This window comes from Colobus angolensis, unplaced genomic scaffold, assembly GCF_000951035.1.
Source record: "Colobus angolensis palliatus isolate OR3802 unplaced genomic scaffold, Cang.pa_1.0 Scaffold398, whole genome shotgun sequence".
NCBI lineage: Eukaryota > Metazoa > Chordata > Mammalia > Primates > Cercopithecidae > Colobus > Colobus angolensis.
In genome coordinates, this window is record NW_012117354.1 from 1895870 (window position 1) to 1911365 (window position 15496).

Genomic DNA, 15496 nt, shown 5'->3' on the forward strand with positions numbered 1-15496 from the left:
AAAAATACATCAGTGCCAAAATTGGTAATATCTGAATAAAGCTTACAGTTTAGAGTAAGGATTGGCAAAGTATAACCCATGGGCCAAATTTAGCCCATCACGGGTTGTTGTACAGTTTTAGTAGAACAGAGCTGTGCCTGTGCTACATAATATCTATGACTGCTTTCACACTACAATGTCAGAGTTGAGTAATTGCAACTGAGGCCATCTGGCCTGCAAAGCCTAAAATATTTACTATCTGACCCCTTTACAGAAAAAAAACTTGCAAACCCTTGGTATGTGGGAACATCTGTGTACTATTTTTTGTCAGTCTTCCATAAGTCTAAAATAATTTCAATATAAGAAATTTAAAAACGTCATTTGAGTTACATCACCAGTACATTTTTAGCTACTATTGTTTGAGAGCTTTCTATTTTTGAAACACTTTTTGCCAAGTGTTTGTTATGCCCTATCCTAATTAATTCTCTCAGCTGCACTTTATAGCTCATCTTGTTATTAGCCTCATTTTACACCTAAGGAAACTAATGTTAATTAAGTCAAGTGACTTACTGAAGGGTGTAGCGTTTACATGGTTAAAATGCAGAACCAGGGTTTAAACCAGAGTCAGTCTGAGACTAAAGTTCATATAACCCTTTTCTATCAGTTTTATTCCTAGGTCAACTGCAGAGACCCAGTGTCACCTTCAGAGAAGGCTCAAAAGTCATTTATCCAATGCATTGAAGACCTACCAGTGCCAGCTACTGTACATGTATGAGATCAACATGCCCAACACAATTTTCTGAGATACATGGAATGATAATTCTACTACTCACAACACCTCCTGAGCTTGTTCTTACTCTTTGAAAGCTCTGATTAGATTTACAATTATGTGTATCTCTTACCTTCCCAGTTACACTGCCTATACAAGCATAAATCATATGCCAAACAGTAAATTTACATGCCTTTCCCTTCCCCTTGCGTTTTAGTCTGTTTTCTGCTGTTATGACAGAATACCACAGCCTGCATAATTTATAAAGAATAGAAAATGATTGGGCTTATGTTTCTGGAGGTTGGGAAGTCCAAGAGCATAGCACTGACATCTTGTGAAGGTCATTCCACGATGGAAGTTGGAAAGCAGAAGCAAGTGCGAGAAACAGAGTAAAGTACTGGGGCCAGACTTGCTTTATAACAACATACTCTGATTGTAAATAAACCAGTTCTGCAATAATGATGTTAATCCATTCATGAGGGTTCTGCCCAAATTAACTGATCACATCTTATTAGGCCCCATCTCCTGACATTGTTGCATTGGGGATTAAATTTTCAGCACATGAACTTTAGAGGGACACATTCAAACTCAAATTGTTACACAGTTGTGAAACATTGTTACCTACTGTAGCAGTCCCTGGTAGCCTCTGTGTCTGCTGTTTGCCACCTGTGATATCAGCAGCAGCATTTGTACTTGATTATTTCTAACTTTGTATTAAAAAACAGATACATTCTAGACTTTACTTCAATCTTATCTGTAGTCCAATTTTCTCAAAAATTCTTGAAGTGACAAGTTAGCTTTTTTTCAGGCCATTAAAAATGATCTATCATGCCTGTAATCCCAGCACTTTGGGAGGCTGAGGTGAGTGGATCACAAGGTCAAGAGATCGAGACCATCCCAGCCAACATGGTGAAAACCCTTCTCTACTAAAAATGCAACAATTAGCTGAGCATGGTGCGGCACACCTGTAGTCCCAGCTACTACAGGTGTGGGACTGAGGCAGGAGAATCACTTGAACCCGGGAGTCAGAGGTTGCAGTGAGCTGAGATCACACCACTGCACTCCAGCCTGGTGACAGAGTGAGACTCTGTCTCAAAAAAATTGATCTTAAACACCAGTTTCTCAAGTTTCTTGGTTACACACATTCCCAATAAATTCAAGTTCACTGTACTTATTGCTTCTACTTATTAAATATTACTAATAATTTATAAGTATATCCTTTGAAAACTACTCTTGGAAAATCAAATCTCTTTGATATGTACTAATACCGAAGATATTTCTGGATACTGCAGTTTCTATTAGTTAAAAGGGAGAAAGAAAACAATCTCTTTGTTCTCTGTGGATAACTTATGGTTGGCTAATGGGGGAACTTTTCCTTTGAAGGCTTGTAGTGCATTTTAGTAGAAGTCTACCTCTGCTTGACAGTATATTTTTAATGTGAAGATAAATGACTGACAAAACATTAAGCCCCTTGAACACAGTTAAGCATTCTTGTTATCTGAGCCCTGGTTTGACATGAGCAGAGAATGATTTTATTTGAGCCATACTTAGCATTCATGACAGGTTCACTTTTAAACACCAGATCTCTGATGGCACTGCTGCCTTTACATGATGCTTCAAGTCCCTTTTAAGAAGATTCAATACCTGTCTGGGTTTGACAAGTAAAGCTCAAGTTTTAATAACTCCAAAGGTATGCCATAGCTGGAAAGGACCTGATGAGAGGTTTGAAAGAATTATGTGAAAGAAGCCTTATTACTTTCATATTAGAACACACTTAAATAAAAAGCAGCTAGTGTTATTACTGTCAAGAAGCACATTTTCTAACTATACATTTCTATGGCAACATCTCTATCTATAGCAACACTTCACTGTTTAATTTGAGATATAGACTATGTGAGGGACATGTTTCATTCGTCTATTCTGCAGGCAACTCCTAAACCTGCTTAGGAGTGATAACAGCATAGAGACAGGATTAAGAAGCCTAACATGACATTTTGCTGAGTGGAGGATAAATAATTGTAGCTGCTAAAGTGATTTATGGGTTACTACTAAGAAATAAACCCAGATTTGGTATTTGAAGTCCTCCTCAGAAAGTATCCACATCTAAATGATTTCCCCAAATTCCTTGGGGTACCTTGTTGTCAGTATCTCTTTAATATTCAGCATCCTCTTTCTCTACCTATGAAGTATACTGAACCTTTATTGAGATTTTTGTGACTTCCGAGGGGCCATATACTTTCATTTTTTAAACTTTTATTTTAGATTTGGGGGTACATGTGAAGGTGTTTTACATAGGTAAACTTGTGTCACAGGGATTTGTTGTACAGATTATTTCACCACCCAAATATTAAGCGCAGTGCCCAATAGTTATCTTTTCTGCTCCTCTCCCTTCTCCCACCCTCAAGCAGACCCAGTGTCTGTTTCCATATGTTTATAAGTTCTCATCACTGAACTCCCAGTTATAAGTGAGAGCATGCATTATTGGTTTTCTGTTTATGTGTTGGTTTGCTAAAGATAATAGCCTCCAGCTCCATCCATGTTCTTGCAAAAGACATGATCTCATACTTCTTAGTGGCTGCATAGTATTCCAAGGTGTATATGTAACACATTTTCTTTATCCAATCTGTCATTAATGGGCATTTAGGTTGATTACATGTCTTTAATATTGTGAATACTGTTGCGATGAGCATTCACATGCATGTGTCTTCATGACAGAATGATTTATATTCCTCTGGGTACATACTCAGTAATGAGGTTACTGGGTTGAATGGTAGTTCTGCTTTTAGCTCTTTGAGGAATCACTTTCCACAATGGTTGAACTAATTTACACTCCCACCGACACTGTATAAGTGTTCCCTTTTCTCCACAAACTCATCAGCATCTGTATTTTATTTGTTTATTTTTTAATAATAACCATTCTGACTGGTGTGAGAAAGTATCTCATTTGTGGTTTTCATTTGTGTTTCTCTAATGATCAGTGATGTTCAGCTATTTTTCATACACTTATTGGCCACATATATGTCTTCTTTTGTAAATTGTCTATTCATGCCTTTTGCCCACTTTTTAATTGGGTTGTTTGTTTTTCTCTTGTAAATTCAAGTTCCTTGTAGATGCTGGCTATTAGACCTTTGTCAGATGTATAGTTTGCAAAAATTTCCTCCCATTCTGTAGGTTTTCTATTTACTCTGTTGATATCAAGTTTCTTTTGCTGTGTCAAAGCTCTTTAGTTTTATTTTATCCCACTTGTCCATTTTTGCTTTTCTTGCAATTGCTTTTGATGTCTTTGTCATGAAATCTTTGTCTGTTCCTATGTCCTGAATGGTATTGTCTAGGTTGTCTTCTAGCTTTTATAGTTTTGGGTTTTAAGTCTTTAATTCATGTTGAGTTGATTTTTGTATATGGTGTAAGGAAGGGGTCCAGCTTCAATTTTATGCATATGGCTAGTCAATTATCCCAGCACCATTTATTAAATAGAAAAATCTTTCCCCACTCCTTGCTTTTGTCAGGTTTGTCAAAGATCAGATGGTTGTAGGTGTGCAGTTTTATTTCTGGGTTCTTTATTCTGTTCCATTGATCTGTGCCTGTTCTTGTACCAATACCATGCTGTTCTGGTTACCATAGCCCTATAGTATAGTTGGAGTCAGGTAATGTGACACCTCCAGTTTAGTTCTTTTTGTGTAGGATTGCCTTGGCTATTCAGGCTCTTTTTTGGTTCCATAAGAATAAGTTCCAGTTTACTGCTTTTTTCCTGTAAAATATTTTTTTTTGTTTTTTTTTTCTGTCATGTTTGTATTGTACCTGGTGCATGACATGATCTGAATGTGAAATTTAGCATCTTTCCTTAAATTTTCCAAATAAACAACTCATACAAAGATATTTGAGTAGGTGAAGTTGGTCAAGGTGTGGTATGATGAAGGAAAGTGACAGCAGTATAAGAGAGTAGATCCTAAGTGTTCTTACCAGAAAAAGCAAAGAAAAAATGTAACCATGTGAGATAATGGCTATATTAATTAGCTTTATTTTGCCAATCATTTCACACTGTATGTATATATAAAATTATCAAGTTGTATACCTTAAATGTATACAATTAAAATAAAAAAATAAGTAAATTAATCCTGTTTTTATAAGTCCGTTGGCTATCTCAGTAACGAGCTTCCATTTGCCAGTTACACTACTTTACCTTCTCTTTTCCTTCATCACTCTTTTGCAAATTCTGCACCTTCCTCTTGACTACCCACCCACTGCCCCAAGCCAACTTCATCTGAGTTTCAGATATTTGTAAGCAAATACAGGCCCCTTAGTAGAAAGAATTTTGGTGATAGCTTTTAAGATATTTACTCCATTATACTTGGATATCAGAACAGTTTCATTTAAAGGGAAGGTGGTCATCAATATATTTTGCTTCATCATCATAAACCCATTGGCAGTCTGAGTCAAATTCTAGCTCACCTAATTATTACATATGCCATTTCTGATCTGCCTTGAATGGGAAGATTACTTCCCTCATATTCTGACTGTATAATTAAAAGATAAGTGCTTAATACATGCTAAGTTCATTTCCACCCTTTCCCTACACATTTCATGGGCTCAAAATTTGATCATTAATCAGGAAAGTTATCTTCTCTAAGCCAATACCATCTCCTCTTGGCTTCCATAATGTTGATGTTCGTCTTCCTGTCTACACTGGCACACCTGACAGGGGCAATTTTTCTACTTGGTTTTCCCATTCTCAAACTTGGTTTTGCCACTCACTCTAACATTGGGTTTGGATTGAATACCTTACCTGTCTGTAGTGAATTATTTCTCTGTGACTGTTCCTTTCTTAGCACTGGTATAATGTCAGATGCTGTAGCAGTCTGAGCTAGGCCGCATTGCTATATGCCAGGTGGTGTCTCAGTGGCTAATGCTGGGATAGGACAGACCCACAACATTAAGTTGGCCCTCGGGACTCTGCTGAATGTAGATTATTGACTGTGGTAGATGCTGGTTTTCTGCTTTCTTGAGTCTACTACTCCTTTGTCCCTAGCTAGTATCTCTAGCAGTCATTCCTGCCATAGGAAGGAATATAATTTTTGATTATGTATTGTCAAAGTGTCTCCTTTTTATTCACTCTTTTACTTTTATCTCATGGTGTCACGAAGTCTCCTAACAAAATAATATAGTAAAATTATGGTGTACTTGAGCACAATTCCAAAATCTACATAGGCTCCAGAAATGTGCCAGTGGGTATTTACCTTGGGGTAGACTAGGTAAATTGCAGATATTATCATAGTGTAAACTTGTTATATTGTTGAAGTTAAGAAAAAGATGAAGTTTAGTGTTACAGATTGCCGCTTTGGTTTTTAGTGCCTTGTATTGGGAGGGGAAAGATTTAGTGTGGAGAAATGTATTTACAGCTACTTGTATTAAAATCTAAAATTTTAATAAATTTAATTTAAAAACAACTCTTTAAGCCCAACTTAATCAATCTTATTTTTTAAAAATTTTGTTTTGCTTAAATTAAAATACTCATTTTATTTTTCTTCTATTAACATTCAATTTGCTTACAGATTTACTTAACTAAATTTTCTAGATTTTAATACAATTTTAAAACTTGATTAATGAATACCTTTAACTATTTCACATCAAAATCTTATCTCTAACATATCTATTTTTCTTAAGAGCACTAAATATAGAACAAGATTGATTTATGATGAATAAAAAGTACTTTATAAACACTTAAATATATTTTATGACTCTAAAAATATATACATGTGGGCTAAATAAATTATATTTTATTTAGCTTTTCAATACTGTTTTAAATAAAAAGTATGTATTTTACATAAATATCATAACTATAAACAGCTCAAATTATCTTAAAATATTTAAAATAAACAAGATAAGCCTAATATGATAATAGTCAAGATTCAGTTTAGAATCTAGAGCTACTCTGGGTATTTTAATACAAAAAAGGATCAAATATATAGAAAATCTTTGAAAGGGCTGAGTAGTGTGCCCCTGGAATTACTGAGTTTAAAAACAAACCACAGTCAGCTATCTAAGAGCCAGAGGTTCTCACACTACCCCAACCTTGTCTCAACACCTGAGAAAATGATGACTAGAAGGAATGTGAGTTTAGCTGCCACTGTTTCTTTCTACCCTTATGTTTCTACAATACTTCTTGTCAGGAGAATACAGTGACAGAAGTGTTTTCTACCTCACTTTTACCTGCCACATCTCCTGAGATTATATCTAACTAGTGGAAATTACTTCATATTCAGAGTCCTAGCTGCAAGGGCACCTGAGAGATGTGGTTTTTATCTCTTGTGTCTACATGGAAAGGTAGAATGCAGCCTGGTGAACCAAATCAATCATGTCCATTAGAAGCCCATCAACTTCTCTAAATGCTAAAGTTACAAATTCAGGTTATGGGTTCTGGCCATTGGCTCAGAGTTCTAGACCACAATTTCAGGAAGATTATACTCAACAATACTTATTTATTACTTAGATCCATTTTTGTAGTTTGGCTCTATCTGCTGTATCAACAAGGGACCTCAAACCCAAGACTTTCTCTTAGATTTAATGTAAGTTTTAAACTCAGGCAATAAGGATCCCCAACCCAATTTTATGATAACCTTATAGTGATTGTTTTCCCAAGTTCTAACATCTGACATTACATGTTTGAACTCTCACCCTTCCCACTGATCGCAATACATTTTTTATGGCCTAATACAAAAGAAATAATTTTGCCAGCAGTAAAACGTAATCTCTGTTACAGTGAAAGACTTTATAACAGGATTTTACTGAATAATGTTCCTTTTGCTTATGAGTTAAGAATTCTCTTTAGGAATTTGAGATTTAATTCTTGAAAACTATTCTGTTTCAATTATGATAATAGACTTCTGGTTCATAACTGTAATGTCCATATTATCCTGGAAAGTTGAATTTGAATTTTATAGTCATTATGGTAAGATATTGACTTAAGCAATAATTGCTTCTTTGCAGTTGGGTTTGATCTTTTACTAATGTAACTGATCACTTTCAGTTGTTTATTGGCTGTTTGTTAATGTGTTTACAACTCAACTTGACTCTAAGTGTCTTCAGGACAAACTCTCAGCTTTTGTCCTTACAGCATCCAACAGAAATGCTATGTACATTGTATATTAGTCCTTTCTAAACATTTTTCAATTTTTTAATTTTGTTGATATAAAAAATTCACTTCTTGAATATTATTTAAAATTGCAAAATAAACTAAATGTGTGGCTCATAATTTTTTAAAATGGTCATTTCTGAAGAAAAACATTTTAATCTTAAAGGCTATACACAGTTGGTCTTTCGTATCTGCCAGTTCTGCATCTGTGGGTTGAACAACTACATCAAAAATATTCAGAAAAATATAAAGATAACAATACAAAAATAAAATAAAAAATAATGTGAATAAAAATGATACACTATAACGACTACTTACATAGCATTTATATTGTATTAGGTATAAGTAATCTAGAAACTATTAAAGTATATGAGAGGAGACGTAGATTATACACAAATACTATGATATTTTATATAAGGTACTTAAACATCCACAAATTTTGGTATCCTTGTGGGTGGGGAGAGGATTCCTGAAACCAATCCCCTCCTGATACTGGGGGTCAACTGTAGATCCTTTTATGTTAATTTTGCACTCACCCCCAATACATAGATCCTCTATTAACTGAGGATATATTAATTTCATCAAAAATCAGTTTATGTATTTGAGTGAGTCTATTTCTGGGCTCTCTCTTCTGTTCTATAGATTTGTTTATTTTTCACCAATACCATGCTATTCTGTTTACTGTAGCTTTATAATAATTCTTGACACTGTGAAGTTTGAGTCCTCCAACTTTGTTTATTTCTTCCTTATTGTGTTGGCTATTCTAGGTTGTCTTTTTATGCACATTTTTAAGTAAGATTGTTGATATCTAAAAAATACCTTGCTGGCCTTTTGATTGGAGTCCTGATAAGTCTATAAATACATTTATGAATAATTTACATCTTAACCGTATTTAGTCTTCCAATTTATGAGCATGGAATAACTCTCAAGTAATTTTTGTAAATACATATTTTGTCAGTATTTTGTAGTTTTCCACATAAAGACCCTGTCCATATTTTATTAGATTTTTACTTAAATATTTTATTTTGGGGGGTGCTGTTGTAAATGATATGTGTGTGTGTGTTTAAATTTCAAATTCAAATTGCTTATTGTTAGTACATAGAAAAGCAATTGAGATTTGTATGTTGACCTGGTATACTGTGACATAGCTATACTTGTTTATTAATTCTAGGAGTTTTTTTTTTTTTTTTTTTGCATATTCTTTGGTGTTTTCTACATAGACAATATGCCATGTGTGAGCAAAGACAGTTTTATTCCTTCTTTTTGAATTTCTCTGTAATATATATATATATTTAGTTTTATTAGAGTGGCTAAGATTTTATAAATATAATGCTGATATGGAGTGATATGAAAGAACATTCTTGTCTTTGTCATAATATTTAAGGGAGAGATGTGCCCCTTAATTTTTATGTTAGTTGTGAATTTTTTCTAGATGTTTTTTATCATGTTGAAGAAGCTTCTCTCATTCCTACTTTGCTAGAAGTTTTCATCATGAGTGGATGTTGGATTTTGTCAAATGCTTTTTCCTAAGGCAATTAATATGATCATATCATTTTTTTCTTTAGGGTGTTGATGTGGTGGACCACATTGACTGATTTTTTTAAAAAACCATAACCACCGTTCCATTATCATACTTGAAACAAAAAATAATTTATTAATATGATTTTATATATTGTGTTCAAATTTCTCTGATAGTTCCAATTTCTTTTTAAATATTTAGTTTGTCAGAATGAGAATCCAGACAAGGTCCACACATTACATTTGTTGATACATACATTCACTTAGAGGATATTAACGTCTTCTAAGTAAATTAGTCACCCCAACTTTCAAAACTACTGCTGTTAAGAAACTGCAATGGTGTCATTTAACGATTTTTTATCCTTCTATTTTCTGTAAACAGATAGACAGCAGTGCTTGATCAGATTCAGGTTCAGTTTTTTCAGATATTTAGGTTCAGAATATCTTATGGGTGTTTTTGTACTCTTCTTACTGCAGCAAACCAGGAGGCACGTTATATCACCAAAAGCTTTTCTCTCTTTTGTGACGTTAAGGTTGTTCTGTGGTTTTAACTATCGAAAGTCTGATCCATCTATTTTAAAGTTCCCTATCAGCAAATGGTTTTAGCAACTGTTAATTATCATTAGGTAGAGCAATGATTTTATATAGATTCTATTATTATTTCTATGTTTGTTAGATGTAATTCTCTAAAGAAGGATTTTTCTTCATTTTTGCCAAGATACTTTGCATACAACATACTTTTTTAAAAAACCATATTGGTTATTTTTTAATGTCAAACCATCCTTGCATACTTGGAATATACCTGTTAGTTGAAGTGCACTTATTTTTTACATTGTTGGATTGTTTGTTATTATTTTTTTGTGGATTACAATGGGAAATACACGAAGATTCGTTGTGCTATCTGGAACAAAGAAATTTTTGAAAATGCAAATTTCCTGACATAGAACAAATGCTTGCTAGGGCCATCAGAATTTGTGAATTATAGAAAATGTGATTTATTTTATATCACTGACTCACAAAACCTGTAGATTTGATTTCATCTTACTTCAATCTAATGAGATGGGTAAATGTTTGTCATTTCTCAGCTTAGGATGCTGACTACAGTTGAGGAAGAATATAAGCAAATTTCTTAACTCTGTTTTGAACCCAGGTTTTCCATGCCTTAAAATCCATGCTTTTTTTTTCACCACAATAGCCAGTTTTGCTAAGAGTAGAGGAGGTGGAAGGTTGATACATTAAAAGCCACAACTTGAGTCAGTAGTAAAGTCTGAAAATGAAATATGTATTTTTGATATCTGCATTCAAAATATCAGTCTAAGGTATTTAATCAAAATAATATATGTATTTGTGTATATACACACACACACACTAAGAACTGAAAACAAACTTTCTAAGCCATTTTCTTGTGACACTGAATTCTGTGCTTTCGTTTAGATGATACATTCAGAGTAGAGAAAATGGGGATTGGCACATGCTTGTTTACTATGAAAAGCTGATATGCAGTCTATACAACTCCTCAATACTCACTATGTTTCCTTTAAAACTATGAAAAAGTGTTTTGTTTCCCTGAACCTCAAACTCATTTTCTCTGACACAGTGTTCTGTCATTTAATAGTGTCTTTTGAGAAAATTATCAATGTAACACTATTAATCATTTAGCAGCTGGTAAAAGAAAGAGCTTTTAGGAGACTTCAGTTGCAGGAATAATTATTTGCTCACTATGCAGCATGAGATGTGCTTCATGCAATGAACCAGAGATTCATTCTCTTTTTTTTTTTTTTTGCCCTTATGATTTCTGAAACTGGAATGTTCAGTGTATGTTTTAAAATAGACTTTATCATATTTATAATTTAGTACAATGAGAAAAATATGTGGCATTTTCTGATGAAAAGGGAAAGAGAATGTAAAGAAAAGAATACCTTTGAATTCTCTTGAGGTGGTTCATTTTTTACAAATTCATTTTACTATGTAGCAGTGAAATATTCAACTGAATTTTACAAAAAAAGTGGATGTTTTATAAATTTCCTATAAAAAGTTTCAGAATGTATATGATGTTAAGTCCTATCACTGAATTTGTGAGCACAAAATTGACATAGTTAAATTTTATTTTGCTATCATTAGGTACTAATGATAGTTTTATTGTGTGATCAAAGCTTATTAGCCAATTAACTGAATGGCTCTTAAGAATTTTTGTAAGAGTTGACTTTTTAATTATAGCATATGTTCATTTTAGAAAATTTATATAATAAAGATGAGCATGTAGTAAAAATTAAGTTAATAGAATATACCATCTATAAATAATCTTTTTAGCATTTTGTCATATAATCTTTAATGTTTATGTATTTTGCTATAATTCACATATGTGCATATATAGCAAATGCATAATTATAAAATGACTGAAAACATATTGTGAATGTTTTATAATAAACTGTATACTATTCATTAAACATTTAAAGTGATGAAATTTTGTAAGACAAAACTCAAAGTGATAACAAAGAATTTAGCCATATGGGCTAACAGCTATAATTTGATTTGACTGTATCCTCACCCAAGTCTCATCTTGTTCTCATGAGAGCAAATAAGTCTCATGAGATCTGTTGGTTTTAAAAAGAGGTGTTCCCCTCCACAAGCTCTCTCTCTTTGCCTGCTGCCATCCATGTAAGATGTGACTTGCTCCTCCTTGCCTTCCGCCTTGATTATGAGGCCTTTCTAACCATGTGAACTGTAAGTCCATTAAATCTCTTTCTTTTGTAAATTACCCAGTCTTGGGCATGTCTTTATCAGCAGAGTGAAAATGGACTAATACAGTCAATTGGTAACAGTAGAGTGGATTGTTGCTGAAAAGATACCTGAAAATGTGAAAGCAACTTTACAACTGAGCAACAGGCAGAAATTGGAACAGTTTGAGGGACTCAGAAGAGGACAGGAAAATGTGGAAAAATTTGGAACTTCCTAGAAACTTATTGAAAGGCTTAGACCAAAATGTTGATAATGATATGGACAATGAAATCCAGGCTGAGGTGGTCTCACATGGAGATGAGGAACTTGTTGAGAAATGGAACAAAGGGGACTTTCATTATGTTTGTGAAAAGAGACTGGTGGCATTTTGTCCCTGGTCTGGAGATTTGTGGAACTTTGAACTTGAGAGAGATGATTTAGTGTATCTAGCAGAAGAAACCTCTAAGCAGCAAACCATTCAAGAGGTGACTTGGGTGCTGCTAATGGAATTCAGCGTTATAAGGGAAGTAGAGCCTAAAACTTCAGAAAATTTGCAGCCTGACAACGTGATAGAAAAGAAAATCCCATTTTCTGAGGAGAATATCAAGCTGGCTGCTGATATTTGCATAAGTAATGAGGAGTCAAATGTTAATCACCAAGACAATGGGGAAAATGTCTCCAGGGAAGGTCAGAGACCTTTGTGGCAGCCCCTCCCATCAAGGCCTTGAGACCTAGGGGGAAAAATGGTTTTGTATGCCAGGTCCAGAGTCTCTTTGCTAAATGCAGTCTACAGACTTGGTGCCCTGCATCCCAGCCGCTCCATCATGACTAAAAGGAACGAAGATACAGCTTAGGCCATGGCTTCAGAGGGTTCAAGCCCCAAACCTTGGGAGCTACCACATGGTGTTGAGCCTGTGGGTGCACGGAAGTTAATAATTGGGGCTTGGGAATCTCTGCCTAGGTTTCAGAGGATGTATGGAAATGCCTGAATGTCCTGGCAAAAGTTTCCTGCAGGGGCAGGGTGCTCATGGAGAATGTCTGCTAGGGCAGTGTGGAAGGGAAATGTGGGGCTGAAACCCCCCCCCACACTCTCTGCTGGGGCACTGCCTAGTGGAGCTGTGAGAAGAGGTCTACTGTCTTCCAGACTGCAGAATGGTAGATCCACAGCAGCTTGCACTGTGCACCCAGAAAAACCATAGACCCTCAACACTAGCCTGTGAAAGCAGCTGGGAGGGAGGCTGTACCCTGTAAAGCCACAGGGGCAGAGCTTCACAAGACCTTGGGAATCTACTTCTTGCATCAGTGTGACCTGGATGTGGGACATGGAGTGAAAGGAGATCATTTTGGAGCTTTAAGATTTGCTTGCTCCGTGCGATTTTGGACTTGCATGGGGCCTGTAGCCCTTTTATTTTGGCCAATTTTTCCTATTTGGAATGGCTGTATTTCCTGAGTGCCTACACCCCCATTATATCTAGGAAGTAACTAATTTGTTTTTGATTTTACAGGCTCATAGGCAGAAGGGACTTGCTTTGTCTCAGATGAGATGTTGGACCGTGGATTTCTGAGTTAATGCTGAAATGAGTTAAGACTTTGGGGGACTGTTGGGAAGGCATGATTTGTTTTGAAATGTGAAGACATGAGATTTGGGAGGGGCCAGCGGTGAAATAATATGGTTTGACTGTGTCCCCATCTATATCTCCTCTTGAATTCTCATGTGTTGTGGGAGGGACCTGATGGAGGGTAATGGAAGCATGGAAGCTGGTCTTTCTTGTGCTGTTCTCATGATAGTTAATAAGTCTCAGGAGATCTGTTGGTTTTAAAAAGAGGTGTTCCCCTCTACAAACTCTCTTTCTTTGCCTGCTACCATCCATGTAAGATGTGACTCACTCCTCCTTGCCTTCCACCATGGTTGTGAAGCTTCCCCAACCATGTGAAACTGTAAGTCAATTAAACCTCTTTCTTTTGTAAATTGCCCAGTCTCAGGTATGTCTATATTAGCAGTGTGAAAACAGACTAACACAAACTGAATGCTAGGAGGGATGCAAAGAACATGAAACAGAGAAAGGAGGACCAAAAGATGTTCAATCGAAATGCTATCTAAGACAGAAATAGAGGGTAACAGAAGGCAAAAACATGTACATTTGTTTTAGAGGTAGTCCTCTGGACCCTAGATCCCGCATCATGTCTTAGTGACAGAAGAATAGCAAGAAAAACTGCGAGGATTATTTACACACAAAATCTTTGTGAGATTTGGATGGTCAAAGAAGCTTCTTTGAGGACAATGAGATTGTGTTTGTATATGTGTATGTAGCAAGGTGGACAGTGGATCCAACTTAATTTTTGATTATTCTTTTAAAATGTGATAAATGGAGGTTGATATTTGCAGAGACAGAACTGGGGAACATTTCATAAGGAGCTTGGTTTCTTTTGGAGACACAAAGGATAGAAATTCTAAACTTCCCTGAGATTAAAAGTTGTTAAAACTTGTTATATAGACAGAGCTAGGTTTGACCAAGGCTTGTAAACAGAAAAGACCAGAGAAGTCCTTGATAGTCCCATCACTAGGTGTTTGAAAGTAGATCGGAGCTCTGAACTGGTCTTGGCACATGCATAGCAGTCCTGGAGTAACTATGAGCTGACAGCAAAATTAATTCATGTCTAGCCCTTTTAAACCAGAGGACATAAAACATTAGCGAATCTAAAGTGTTATACTTCTGGGAGCTTAAAGAGTTACTTTGACTGAGAACGGTTATGCAGAGGAAGGCAGCCATGTAGGGGAAATATTCTCTCATGAAACTTGAAGAATGACAGCATTCAAGACAAGCATCTGTGGCCTAAAACTGGGGCAGGGAGTCTTGCCTTTAGCCACATAGCCTTAGACAGGACTGGAGGAGTGTGCCAGCCTTTTTTGCAAACCAAGGATTGCTTGCATGTTTTGGATGTTACACAGATGTCTGGTTGCCCACAGGGGCTGGGATGGAAGCAAACAGAATGTATGCTGTTTGATTGTAGTATCTCCCAGTTTAAGGGGTTAAATGAAGTCTGTAAAGCAGGAACAAGTAGGTCTGACTAATTGGAAATGAGACAGCACTCTGGAGATTCTGAGGATTATCATGGGAATGGACCCTGTGGAAAAAGCATTAAAGAACATTAAAAATTGATGCAATAGTAGCCAAATTCCATACCAATAAGTGAGAGCCCTTATGCATGGAAAAGAAATTTTCTCTATTTTAGCCCAGAAGCCTCAACATGTTGTGGCTTTTATGTGGTATGGCATGGTATGGTCATCAACAGAGAGTGACTTTATTTCCTGTTGCTGCTGTAACAAATGACCACAAACTTTGTTGAAAACAACACAAATTCATTATCTTATGTTCTGAAGG